Raw genomic sequence first — 13,889 nt, forward strand, 5'->3', positions numbered from 1 at the left:
CCAGTTGTTCAGAAAACAAAGAGGAACAAGTAGTCAGGAAAAGCCCTTCTGGAGGTAAGCCAAGCCTTGGTGGGCAGAGGACAGTAGGCTGGAGGCCTGGTGTTCTGAACATGTGGAGGCATAAATGAATGGGTTGTATTGATGGTTGTTGAGTGTGAATGGAAAAGTGCCAAGAGACAGTGGCAAAGAAGTTCAGCCAGACAGTGTGCACAATAACAGGTAACTCTGAAGACAGTTCAGTTCAGTCACTTAGTCATGTCCAACTCTGTGACTACATGGACTGTAGCACACCAGGCTTCCCTGTCCAGACATTTTGAGACAGGGGGAAGCCAGTGAAGGCTCTAGAATAGAGATGTTATGGAAAAGAATGATAAGATGTCCATATGGGTGGGGAGCATGGTCATTCCCAACTCCTACTAATTCAACTCCCTATGAATATTTATCTTGACCAAATCAAGTGGCTCAATTCATGTCTACACTTCCACCATCTCTGAGTCATTTTTAGGTTAAAAGAGAGAGTGCTTTGTAGATTTCTAATGATCATGATCACCCTAATTATTGTTGCCACTATGGCAGCCACTTTCACATTTTCCCCATCTTTTTCCAGATCGTTCTTGATTCAGTCTAAAGAGCTGCCTCTGTGCACTTCCTTCCTGCCAGTCATCCTTTGCTTTACCAGGCTGCCTCACAGAATCTCTGTCCAGCTCTAGTCAATTGTGTCCTTTGATACATTTCATCTCTAGCACCTTATGCACATCTGGTTTGACAGGACCCAGTCTGATTAAACAATCCACAAGAACACACTATAAGCTGAATTCAGCATTGAAGACAGCAGGGTGGTTTGATCTAAATTAATATTTAATTTTTGATCTGAGCATGGGGATTTGATGGTCATGACCCAAGGTGTGTGTTTGTTTCAAAGTTCCCAGCAGGGTGTTGCACAGCCTTAGTAACTGATGGCTTTCCTATTCAAGCTCCTGACCCACTGCCAGGAGGTGGATTGTTGCTTCTCTGTGTGCTGAAAAGTATCAGCCTAGTAGCTTTTCCATCATGGCCTCCAGCTAATATTTTTAGATGGCCAAGATGTTATCAAAAATAGTATTTAGTTGGGTGACTTCGATTATTGCCTCTGGTTGATTACAGGACTATAACTTCTTGGGCTCAGCTGTGCCTGTTGTAATCCTCAATTTCTATAAATTCCTTGCAAGTCACTGCTCTGTGTGTTTTGCAGTAAGGGGCTGTGCGTTTTTCAGTAGGTTCCCCATGTAATGAAGATCCACAAAGACATGATTTTTGATTGATGACTGTATTTAAGAAGCTATTTAAAGATTATTAGCTTTCCATGTTCTTTTGCTCAGAATCAGCTTTTTAAACTGCTCTTTCTCAGCAGCTTCATTCTGACAAGGAACATTTTGTTTGCATTTCATTTTTATTTTTAGGCATTTGCAAATGAGCCTACCGTGAAACAGTGACCTGCACTATCCAGAGGGGGGCAGACCAATGTCAAAAATTCTTGCATCCATTCTACAAATATTCATCAAGCAAGGGAAGCATGGCGGACCCTGTTCTAGGCCTTGTAAATACAAGGATGTGTCAAGACAACCCTGTCCTTACCCTCAGGGAGATAATAGGCCAGTAAGAGTCTGCTTCTTTAATTATAATGATGATAATTGCTATGTAGGGAAAATGCTAGGAGTTGTTAGAGCCCATACTGAGAAATCATCCAGTCCAGGGGGCTCTAGGAAGAACTTCTTGAAGAACTGGTAACTAATCATCTATAGGAATGATACATAGAATTTAATAAGATAAAGAAGAAAAGGGGGAAAGGTTGTGGGTAGGAAGAATACACAGAATAAATGAACTCCCTGAGGTTGGAAGAAACTGAAAGTAAAAGTGGGGAGCGGTAACATATCTGAAACTTAGACGATGAGGATGAAAATATGAGTTGAGCCTGAAGAGCTAGACAGGGACTGGATCATATGGTGGCCTAGCGGGCCATTGAAAGGATTGCTATTTTTCACATCAGAGTATGGAGGAAGTCACCAAAGAGACTGGAGCAGTGGAGCAGCAGTGTCTGCTTGGTGTTTCTAAAAAAGACCCCTGGCTCTAGGTTTCTATCATTGTCATCTGGGCTGGAGGTTGAAGTTGGCTTGAAGTGGAGATGGCCATGTAAATAGAGTAAAGTGACACCAGGAAGTCCCCGTACGTGACTTAGCATTTACCAAATTATACTTTATCATCTGTTGATGAACTAGCTTCATAAGAGAGTTGGTTTGTTACTTGGGCTTAAGAACTCTCTTCTTTTTAAAGTGTTTTCAGGAATCACATCTCCTTTGGTAACTACACTTTAATTTTCACTTGAGAACTAATTATGAGAGATAATTAGGAAGCACAGAGGCAGCATTTAGGGATTGAGTGGATATAGTGGGTGAAGGAAAGGGAAGTATCAAAAATAACCAAGTTTCTTGGTATGGCACATAAAGTGAAGTAGGATGGGCAATCAGATGTGGTCAATGTGCCAACCTCTTTCCAAGCCAATAGGAAGAAGTTACATCCATTGTTAATGAAGAGTAAGCATTTGGATTCAGAGTTGTCAATGACTTTGTAAATATAGCTAGCTCTTCAAGAGGAAGGCTTGCCCAGAAGTGGGAGAACTAAGGAATAGGTAGCTTTACTTTATCATAAACTCCAATCATATTATCTCTGGTGGCCAAATTGTTTCCTGGTAGTTCCCCATTCCTTTTAGCTAACTTAACTATATCTTCTTCTGAGATGTGACTTTGACCATATGTGACTTGTGTGTGCATCCTCAGTAACGCAGTCATGCCCAAATCTTTGTGACCTCTTGGACTGTAGCCTTCCAGGCTCCTCTGTCCATGAAATTTTTCAGGCAAGAATACTGGAGTGGGTTGCCATTTCCTCCTCTAGGGAATTTTCCCTATCTAGGGATCAGATTTGCATCTCTTGCATCTCCTGCAGGCAAATTCTTTACCACTGCGCCACCTGGGAAGACCAAGGGGCTGGAAAGGAATCCCCTGGTAGTCCAGTGATTAGGACTCCATGCTTCTACTGCAGGGGGCACCAGTTATTTATTTATTGGCCACACTATTCCACATGTGAGATCTTAGTTTCCAGTCCAGGGATCAAAACTGCATGCCCTGCATCTCTGCATTGGAAACATTGCCTCTTAACTAGTGAACCACAAGGAAGTCCCCATATGTGACTTAGCATTTACCAAATTATACTTTTATCATCTGTTGATGAACTAGCTTCATATGAGAGTTGGTTTGTTACTTGGGCTTAAGAACTCTCTTCTTTTTAAAGTGTTTTCAGGAATCACATCTCCTTTGGTAACTACACTTTAATTTTCATTTGAGAACTACTTGTCTTCCACTCTGGCTTCACAGAGGCTGAAAAAATCCTCCCTCCCCTATCTCCATGGCCACATTGTTTACTTCAAGGACTCTGAAAAGGGGACCCAGCCTCAGCACTTTAATCAGAACTACTGAGAAGGAGATGGTCTTTTTTCAAAATCCTGGGATTTTGGCAGAAATAATAGTCATTCTGTAGCTTCTGGTGTTCATTTTACTGTTGAATAGGAGTCAGCCTGAGAACAAAGTTAACACAGATGGGAGCAGAGCTAAGAGACACAGAAAAAGCTTCCTGATGACATCATTAATCTGATCTGTATGTCCTTAGCTTTTTCAGTTACAATCCAACATATTCCTTTCTGTTTAAGTGAGTTTTGAGTTCAGTTTTCTGTCACTTGCAAATAAGAACTCTTTCAAATATAATTATCTGAGAAATCAGATCAACAGTCAGAATTAATGACTGACAATGATGATAAACATTTATTTAGCTCTTACCATGTATAAGCTGCCATGCTTTATTTAGATTTAATTTTCTCAACAACCCTATGACATAGTTATGATGATCCCCAATTTATGGATGAATTAAGTGAGATTCAGTTAGGATTCAAACCTAGGCAGCCTGACTCCAAAGTCCATGTTTCACTCTACTTCCCTAAAGTAAGAAAGATTCCATTATTACTGACAAAGTAACAGTACCTGCTTGAGAATCATAACCAGTTTCTCTGTATGTCCAGTATATATTTTCTGCAAGGGAGAGGAAAAAGCAGCAATTTCTCCCTTACAGGAAATATACCTTTCCCCTAGGTTAACTCATGTGAAGTATCACCATTTAAAATCAAAACATCATCAAATGCTGACTACTCTAAAAGAGTTTTCAATCTCAACCAACACTGCAAACCACCAAAGGCAAAAGAGCTCTCTAGTTTTAGATCTATATAACCAAGTACCTTGGAGAAGGCAGTGGCACCCCACTCCAGTACTCTTGCCTGGAATATCCCATGGATGGAGGAGCCTGGTAGGCTGCAGTCCATGGGGTCACTAGGAGTTGGACCCAACTGAACGACTCCACTTTCACTTTTCACTTCCATGCATTGGAGAAGGAAATGGCAACCCACTCCAGTGTTCTTGCCTGGAGAATCCCAGGGACGGGGGAGCCGGTGGGCTGCCGTCTATGAGGTAGCACAGAGGCGGACACGACTGAAGTGACAGCAGCAGAAGCAGCAACCAAGTACTTCTTTGATGTCTCAGGTTAGTTATTTCCCTGGAATCTCAAACTTTACATGCCAAAAACAGGATTCAGAATGCCCAAATGCCACCTCCACCTGTTCCTCTTGCCAGCTTTCCCATTTCAATCAATGGCAGCCCCCAAGCATTAATACTTGGCTTCTCAAGATCATAGTGAAGGAGAACTCCCTGGTCTCTCCTCTCCCTGCTCTCTCTGTGTCTCATTCACCAGCAGGTTGCCAGTTCTGTCTATAAACTGTATCTGAAAACCATTCACCAGCCACATTAGCCTTCTGCAGGTTCTTGGAACATCCCAAACCCTTTTGTGTACTAGGACATTTTTTTTCCAGCTTTATTGAAGTATACTTGACAAATGAAAGTATAAGATATTTAAAGTGTACATCATGATGATTTAATATACATATACATTGTGAAAGGATTCTTCCCATCTAGTTAATTCCTCCCATCCGTCACCTCACATATGTATATTTTTTCTTTTAAGTAAGAACATTTAATTTTTTGGAGGAGGAAATGGCAACCCACTCCAGTATTCTTGCTTGGAGAATCCAAGGGACAGAGGAGCCTGGTGGGCTACAGTGAATGGGGTTGCAAAGAGCTGGACACGACTGAGCACACACATATTTAAGTTTTACTCTTTTAGCAAATTTTCACTGTGCAATACAGTGTTATCGACTATAATCACCATGTTATGCATTAGATCCTCAGACCTTATTCATCTTATAGCTGAAAGTTTGAGAAAGTTTTCTTATATAACTGTTTTAAGTCTACAACTTCCTTTCGTAGGAAGAGAGAATTTACTTCCTATAAGTGGGTAAATTGCTATCTCAAACTCATTTTGATTGATGCAAGTAACTCATCCCTTCTCTAAATGGATTGTAGGACATTTATTCCTGAGGTTTCCAATCTTGATGTGATTTCCTTGGTTCTTTCTCTGGCTAGCTCCTTCTTATATTTCAGTTCTCAGTTTAAAAATCTCTCTTCCCAAAGCTCTTCCCAGTCTGCTCTGTCTAAATCAGTACTTCTTCCCACTACCAGTCACTTTCTATCATATCATTCTATTTATAGCTCTTATCTCAAATTGGAATTTTTATATACTAATTTCCTGACTTCTTTTTTGTGTCTCCCTCTAGAATATAAGTTTCTTGAAAGCAGATCCCTTATTCCTTTAGTGGAACTTTGTATTTCCCTACAAAATGCAATGCCTGAAAAAAAAAAAAAAATGCAATGCCTGGCACATTGTACACACTCAGTTAATTGTGTAAACTGAATGAACACATGAGCACATGGTGAGAGGAACAGTATAGTTAGAGAACCAGATTACCTCCACTCTCCTTATCTAGTTATATGTCATTGACTAAGTCTCTGAACCTCTCTTGATTTTGTTCTCCAAGAAAAGAGGGAAGGGGCTAATGGTAACCATGTTGCCCTCCCCAACCAGCAGGATCACAAGGCCTTTAACTAGAAGGAGCAAGAACAGTGCAAATATACAGGGAAAATTGTAATTCATGACCCATGACTCAGGAGGCAGACGATCAGAACTACAAACCGATGACAAAAATGTCAGTGTGGGGACCAAGAAAGAGCCCACTTGTAACATTTGCAGAGTAATTAGTGCCACACAGAGTGAAACATTATCTAAATCTGTTGCAGAAATACACTCAGCCATGGGGAATTGTCTTTTAAGTACTAGAAAGAATATTCCAGAATCCAGTGTTCATGCTAATGTCTACCACTTGAGTCCAGGGTTCACTGTTCTGGGTCTCTTCACTCAGTATAATTTTTGTGCCCAGCAAAATTAAATTCTCAGGCAGAATAATTACATGTAAATGCTTCTGGGCTATTAGTCTCAAGGGGCCAATTTTCTAGCCATTTGTTGCCATCTGAAATGTCAAATTTATTACACTGAGGGCATGGTAATACATACAGCATCCTTTCCTAAATAAGATATGAAAGGCGCTAATCAGTACTGCGGCTGCAAATGGGGAAGGCAGTAAGATGTTGCTCTAGCTAATAAAGTGAGCTAAATTAATTACATGGATTATTTTCAGGAAAAGAAAGCATTCTTACAAAAGAAGTGCTACCTACACACAGATTCCTCAGTTCAAAGGCTGTCTGCTCTTGAGAAGGCTAATTACTCCCCATCCCTCTTACATTTTCCTAGATTTCCAGGGTCCAAGAGAAAAGGCACTGTGCAAGAGTGAAAGCTCTAGCTTTAAGTCCTGACTCTTGTTGCCTTACTCTGTGATCTTGGACAGGTCATTTACCCTCTCTGATCTTCAGCTTCAGTTTCTTGTAAAGACAAAAGTTGTGTTGCTCTGGTGGTATCCTCGAGGGCTCAATGGAGGAAACTGGTGGTTAAGAACATTAAAAGCTAAACATATTACATCAGTGTTGAATGATGCCCTATGCAGTGGGCATTTGTTGATTTTCACCTGTCCAGTGTCATTTCTACTGCTTTTATTAATGGTAAAAGACCTTACACTTCATTTTCAGGAAATGCTCCTTCCTTTATTTTAGCCCACATAGTTCAGTCCTCTCTTCCTGAAAGTTCAGAAATGGTTACATGACCCAGGGTTGGGTTGGCCCATTGAGCATTCTTTACCTTGGCCTCAGTGATCAGTTCACAGGAGGAATGTGACTGAGACCAGGACAATGAGACTTCATTCTGTGATGAGGAAAAAGAGAAAACTTTTGCCGTCAGCAGTGCAATCTGGTGGAGTATAAACTGTGGTGCAGAACAGACAGGGGAGGGTAATGATGAGCTGGGAAGACATCTTTTAAGACCCTGGATCCGGCTTACTGATCCAACTCTAAATGCTTCATTGAGTGCCTGATGTGTGTCAGACACAACCAGAGGCATAAGGATTCATCACTGTATGAAACAAGTAAGTCTTTCTCTTCTGGAATTCACATTTCTATTATATAAGCCATTAAGTTCTTCATTCAAGTTCTCTTAATTTGCTTTCTCTCTTGACCCTGAAATCTAGGATTTGATTTCCTAATATATAAAATGGACAAACATACCTGTTTGGCTGAACTATTGTGAAATTAATGTCTTCACAATCTTTGGCATATAGTAGGTGCTAAATAAATAATATTAAAGTGGACATTAGTCATTATTTTTGGCCACCTGACATCTAAATCCCTTTCCTTTGGGGAATCTCCCCCCTTAAGAGTCAGAGCCCACTTAGAGGCTGGCAGTGAGCCCCCGTGCAGTTAGTACTCCTGGCTGAGGCATCACAAATCAGATGCCTTTGACACTGAGTCTGAAACACATTAAGCCATGAAATGCCAACCGTGTGAACTTCTCTCTGGGGAGAGTGGTGTAGGGTGGCAGGTGCACGCGATCTTAGAGTTGGCATGGACAGCAGATTTGGCAGCAAAATCCAAAGCGCTGCCTGACAGGGGCTGACAGTGCAAACGGCAGAGTCTGTTTGGCAGTGGAGGCTGTGTACCCTCAGCAGATTGTCCCCGAGAAGACAGGCTTCCTGCCTGAATCACTTCAGATATGGTTCTCTGGGTTTCCCTAGGAATATTAGAAATTACCCAGTATTCACCGAGCGCATCTTTTTCTGGTATACTCAATGGATGATGGCCTGTGTTGTACAGAAAAAAAATAACCACTCTCAGTTTGTAATGTAAAGAACAGAAGAGGGGTAAGATGGGGAAGTGAGAATAGTATGGGGTGGTCATACACACATCACTGACTGGAGATGTATTAATACATTTTTAAACTTAATGTATTTATTTATTAAAATGTATTTATTTGGCTGTGTCAGATCTTAGTTGCTGCACTCAGGATCTTTCATTGCAGTACATGGACTCTAATTGAGGTGTATGGGCTTAGTTGTGCCAAGACATTTGTGATTTTAGTTCCTGGACCAGGGATTCTTAACCACTGGACCACAAGGAAAGTCTCCGGTACTTTTTTAGAGAGTGATACAATTATTAATAACATCACTGTGCATAGTTGTTAGAACTTAAAATTGACCAAGGGTTCATTATACAACTTATGATTGTTGTTTATCATTCACATTTTGCTCCATTAGGTTTTTGTTGCAACCTTGTGACTTCCCTGGTGGCTCAGACGGTAAAGCGTCTGCCTACAATGCAGGAGACCCAGGTTCGATTCCTGGGTCAGGAAGATCCTCTGGAGAAGGAAATGGCAACCCACTCCAGTACTCTTGCCTGGAAAATCCTATGGATGGAGGAGCATGGTAGGGTACAGTCCATGAGGTCGCAAAGAGTCAGATATGACTTCACTTTCACTTTTGTGTATATTGTAAATGCAAGTTTGTTACTATAAAATTTTAAAAAATGACATATTGTAAAATTTTTCATTTCTGAAAGAGCCCCCCACAAAGATCCACCTTGTCAACTATCAGGTAAAAAAAAAAGAACATATTCTAGAAGAAATAATACCCACAGAACTTAAAAAAAAAAAAAAAAGCCACCAGAAAGTGTAGAGTCTGCTCTTCCAGGGAAAAGAACAGTGAAATATGGTCTATTTGTCACAGATGTTCTTTACCCCTGCACATAGGGGCCTGCTATACTGCCTGCCTCTCACACTCTAACAAAATATTAGAATGCTTTCGTAAAACATGTTTCAAATAAGAACATTAAGTGAGAAAAAGTTGTTGAAATTTACTCAAATGCAGGTGCTTCAATATTCACTTACATAACAAATCACCAGTCACAGGCATTAGTTTCTGCAAACCCCCCTGGTTAATAATGTGTTGAGTGACGTGGGATGGTGAGACGTGGTAAGGATGACATGGGCTGGTAGTATGTCTCTCTGGCAGAAAGGAACATAAGAGAGATATTGCAGGTGAAATTGACATGACAGTTTCTTCAGCCATTAGATCATATACAGTACAGAAGTATTGAGATTTCTTGGCTTTAGATGTTAATGCTATTAATATTTATCCAGCTAGAGGTATTTTGACTGCAGGGAGTATAATTCAGCTGCATATTGTTTAAAATGGGTCAAAGAACAACTAGGGGGTAAAATTCAAGATTGGATTCCCACATATAGGTAGGGTAAGAGCTTTCTCCACTTTTGTCCTTTCAAGCTGGTGAGACAGATTTTTTCCAGGAGTCCTATATGCTGATGACATCCAAGTATTTTGCAAATGATAAATATGAAAGAAAACTGCTCCCAAATAAATCATGAGCACAGCTCATCACAATGTTCTTTGCTGTTTTCTCGCCATCCTGGATGCAATTAGGCAAGCCTCACAAGCCACTCATGAGCAAGGGGTGGAGCACAGTTCAGAGATGGTAATCGCTTCTTACTGAGATGTTTAATTTCTCCTCTTAAATTGATTAAAAGTTTCTCAAACAAATAAAATATAATTGATACAGATTCCGTCTCCTCTTCTTTCATAAATTACTAAGAAGTTGTAATTGCTTCCCAACCCCCAGGAAGCTCTTTTCTCTAGGAATAAAGTGTTAGTGTGTGACTCCCTGGCAATTGTTATTATTCTGACAAATTAATTTACTCTAATTAGTTTTAAGCTGATTAACAGAAATAGAAAGCTGAGCAAAAGAAAGGAGGTCTGAAAACAACATTTTCCTCAGCTGGTTGTAAGAACTTTTCATGTGCTTAACAATTTGGCCACTGAAAATCAAATCTTGTTAGAAACTAAACACAATGCATAAATCAGGATACAACTAATATGATCCCTAAAAGGCAGGTTACTTCATATTCTACTTTTCTGAAAGTAAGAAATCAGCTGTAATTTTTCTCTCCCACTGGAAGTCTCCAAAGTGAGTTCTAAAGTACTCCCCTGAATCAGAGAGATATGACTGAAATTGAAGCTCAGAAATGGTTGGTTTTGCTTAGGCAAAATCAGTGCCTGCTGGGGATGTGTCAAGAATTTTGGAAAAGTTCCATTCTCCCAGGAAGTAGCTTTTTCAGCCCAAGTCACCCTGGCTAGAATTCCACCATGATAGAAGTGTCATCCTTGAGTTACTTTTTCCAGGTCTTAAAATGGTCTGTTCACCCAGGAGGGCTTTTACTCCTTTGAGTTCAGCCTGCAGATGAACTGGTACAGGGTGATATTGAAGACTGGGATGGAGTTGACTCTGGAAGATATAGAGCTAGTATGACCTTTAAGGTAAACGGGATAAATGGTGGAGGCCGTGGGGTTTAGACTTAGTTTTCTAGGCTTTGGAGACTTTGGGGGTTTTTGAAGAAAAGAATGACAAAGTTTGAATGGTGTCTCTTGGTGGAATACGAAGGGTGAATTTGAAGAAGGGGGACTGAAGGATGGAAGGAAAGTTAGGAGATCCAGATAAAAAGTAGGGATGGACAGAGAGCAGGGCAGTAGAAGTGGCAAGGAGGGGTTAGTGTGTGTTGTGCTAGTTGTTCAGTTGTGTCTGACTCTTTGTGACCCCACCAGGCTCTCTGTCCATGGAGTTTTCCAGGCCAGGCAAGAACACTGAAGAGGGCTGCCATTCCTTTCTCCAGGGAGTCTTCCTGACCCAGGGATCGAACCTGGATCTCCTACATTGCAGGCAGATTCTTTACCATCTGAAGCACCTGGGATTTTGGAAATGTTTCTGGGTTGAAATGGACAGGATTTAGTGAGGAATGGGGGTGTACTTGAAGAGACCCAGGAGCTTTGGTCTTGGACAACCTCATTGGAAGGACTGATGCTGAAGGACTTTGGCCACCTCATGCAAAGAGTTGACTCATTGGAAAAGACCCTGATTCTGGGAGGGATTGGGGGCAGGAGGAGAAGGGGATGACAGAGGATGAGATGGCTGGATGGCATCACCGACTCGATGGGCACGGGTTTGGGTAGACTCTGGGAGTTGGTGATAGACAGGGAGGCCTGACGTGCTGCGATTCATGGGGTAGCAAAGAGTTGGACATGACTGAGCGACTGAACTGAACTGAACTGAACTTGGATAGTAAGGTCATCAAGTGAGATAGGAAGGGAACAAAGACCCACAGCTCATGCCCAGAGTCTAAGATAATGGGCTTTGTTTTAGACAAATAGCTAATGCTGATTTTATTTTTTCTTTTTTAAAATTCTTTATTGGGTGTACATGTGTTCCCCATCCTGATAATGCTGATTTTAAATGTGATGGACTTCTGGGAAGAATAATCTGAATTTCCTGTATAGAAGATATTGGTCAAACTCATCTATCTTCTGAACCAGCCAGGAAACAAATAAACAAGGCTGGCTGGAATTTAGGGCCATTGGGTTGGAGAATATGTTCCATATAAAAGGGGCAGCTACCCCTCTGCTCTAGCACATTGCTGCTGGGTAAGAATGGGGCCATGATTGTCCAATCATCCAATTCCTTAAGAGAAGCCAGAAATCAAATGTTACATAAAGTCTCCTGGTTCTTAAATGTTGGCAACTGATTCAATTCAGTTCGGTTTTTGTTTCTTTTTCTTTCTTAAAACTCTAAGTAAGCCAATCCCGGGCAAGTCTGCAGAGCAGCCCTGAGGGCAATGAGTTTGAGGGTGATGAACTAACCTGCATAACCATAGAGAGGTGCAGAAGGGGAAGACACAGCTAAAGATGGGTCACTGGGAAAAGTCTTTTCTGAGCAGCTGTAAGTTTGTGAGCACAATGCTAGCAACAGTGGTAGATGTAATCTACAGCTGCTGCCCTCCAGAAGCTGACAGCTGGGCTTGCCAGGCCAGTGAAACAGCCAGAGAAGAATGTAGCATGCCTGGTCATCAAGGGCTATGGATAATATGATTTCAAGAAATGGAGAGATGAGCACTGACCAAAAGACTTAAGGGAGATGAAATGAAAGCCCTGATCCGCAAGTAGATGAAGAAGAGCTTTTTCAAGAGGAGGCAGGGGATACACAAAGAACTAGAGAATTTTCTCCAGGCTCCATTTCCAAGTCAATAACTGCAATTCAACAGGGTCTGTGTTTCCTCCTGGGAGGCAGCCATGGAGTTTCTGAGAGCAGGTGGGAAGAAATTACAAGTGGAGCCTGGCTCCACACTAATGATCACTCACCGACCAGTTTGAGCTACTTCTGTCATATTATTTTTGAAAGATTTTTTTCTGCTCCAATAGCTAGGCCCTTGACATCTAGCTTAAGAATTAAAAATCAATAAAAAATTTTAAAAAGCCCTAACAGTTTCCATTAGGAGACAACACGTTCTCTCCAAAAGGAGAGAGAGAATCCCTGAAGCTGGAGCATCTCCTCCACTGTTGGTTTAGTTCGGATTGCCCGAGGGGTGTGAAAAGAGGTGAGCGGGACAGTAAGAATCTTAGGATAGAGGAGGATTCTCCAAAGGGGAGATTTGTCGTGTTTTTCCTAACTCGGCTTCGGGGATGCAGCAGAAAGCCAAATAGTGTTTTGCCCGATAATACACTGTATTTGCTTCCTGATTCCTTGTCTCTCTTTTTCTAGTCTTTGCTATTTTTTCCCCCCAAATCTCTGACATTAGTAATGAGAACAGATTTATTTGTTGGAGGAATAAAGAAAATAGTGTCTTTGTCCAGGGTTGGTATCAATCATTTCATTTAAATGAGCTTTTTGCTGATAGGCGGAATCAATTTGTGAACCACATTTGATTACTTCAGTTCAATTACTGCTGAAAGCAGCTTCCAGGCTCAGGTGGGGAGGACCGAGAATACATATTTTTTTGTGTTTCCCCATCTGCGAGGGAGGATTTGAGAGAGTAACAGCCTCACAGAAAACAGCATGATATTTGTGACTGTTCAGCTTTGGACAGGCCTTGTTCTTGGGGGAAGGAAACCATTTCAGAGGGGAAGATGCACTGTTTTCCATAAATAGGTAGAGATTTGCATCTCCTGCCTTTCCAACCAATTTCCATTATGTTTGGGTAAAAAAAATACGACCATATTTTTCTCACAACAGCATGGATTCTCATACCTGATGCAATTTTGAGATGATGGGCTGCTCTCGCTGCAAACAGAGGGAAAGGGAAGGATTGGACCAAGGGGAGGAGGACCATAGTGCAAAACTCTGAAGGGCGCTGCTCCCACCAGGTTCGTCTGGGACTGCCAGTTCCATGTCCAATGATGCATGTGGTAGATCAAACCCAAGGTTCTCATATGAGTCCTTAGAGCCAAAATAATATCCTTCCCAAGCAATGTTGTCTTCTCTATTATAGGAGAGACAGTTTCTGCTGTGCACAGTCAGTGAGTACTTGAGAGAGTGGTCAAAAGTCTCATTTCAGAGAAGACTAAAATACTAATGACATTTAATTGCTTTCTGGATGACTTTGAAAAGTCAGATTTTAAAACATTCTTAGGGTATTAGGTGAAT

The 13,889-nt window shown here is 41.3% G+C and overlaps 1 non-coding gene across 1 annotated transcript; it reads left to right on the forward strand.

Moving 5' to 3' along the window:
• Nucleotides 1-8,688: 8,688 nt before the first annotated feature.
• Nucleotides 8,689-8,761, forward strand: TRNAC-ACA. Its single transcript has one exon. It is a non-coding gene; the product is annotated as a tRNA-Cys (tRNA).
• Nucleotides 8,762-13,889: the final 5,128 nt, after the last annotated feature.

The sequence above is a fragment of the Cervus canadensis genome, chromosome 4, assembly GCF_019320065.1.
Source record: "Cervus canadensis isolate Bull #8, Minnesota chromosome 4, ASM1932006v1, whole genome shotgun sequence".
In the NCBI taxonomy this organism is placed as follows: domain Eukaryota; kingdom Metazoa; phylum Chordata; class Mammalia; order Artiodactyla; family Cervidae; genus Cervus; species Cervus canadensis.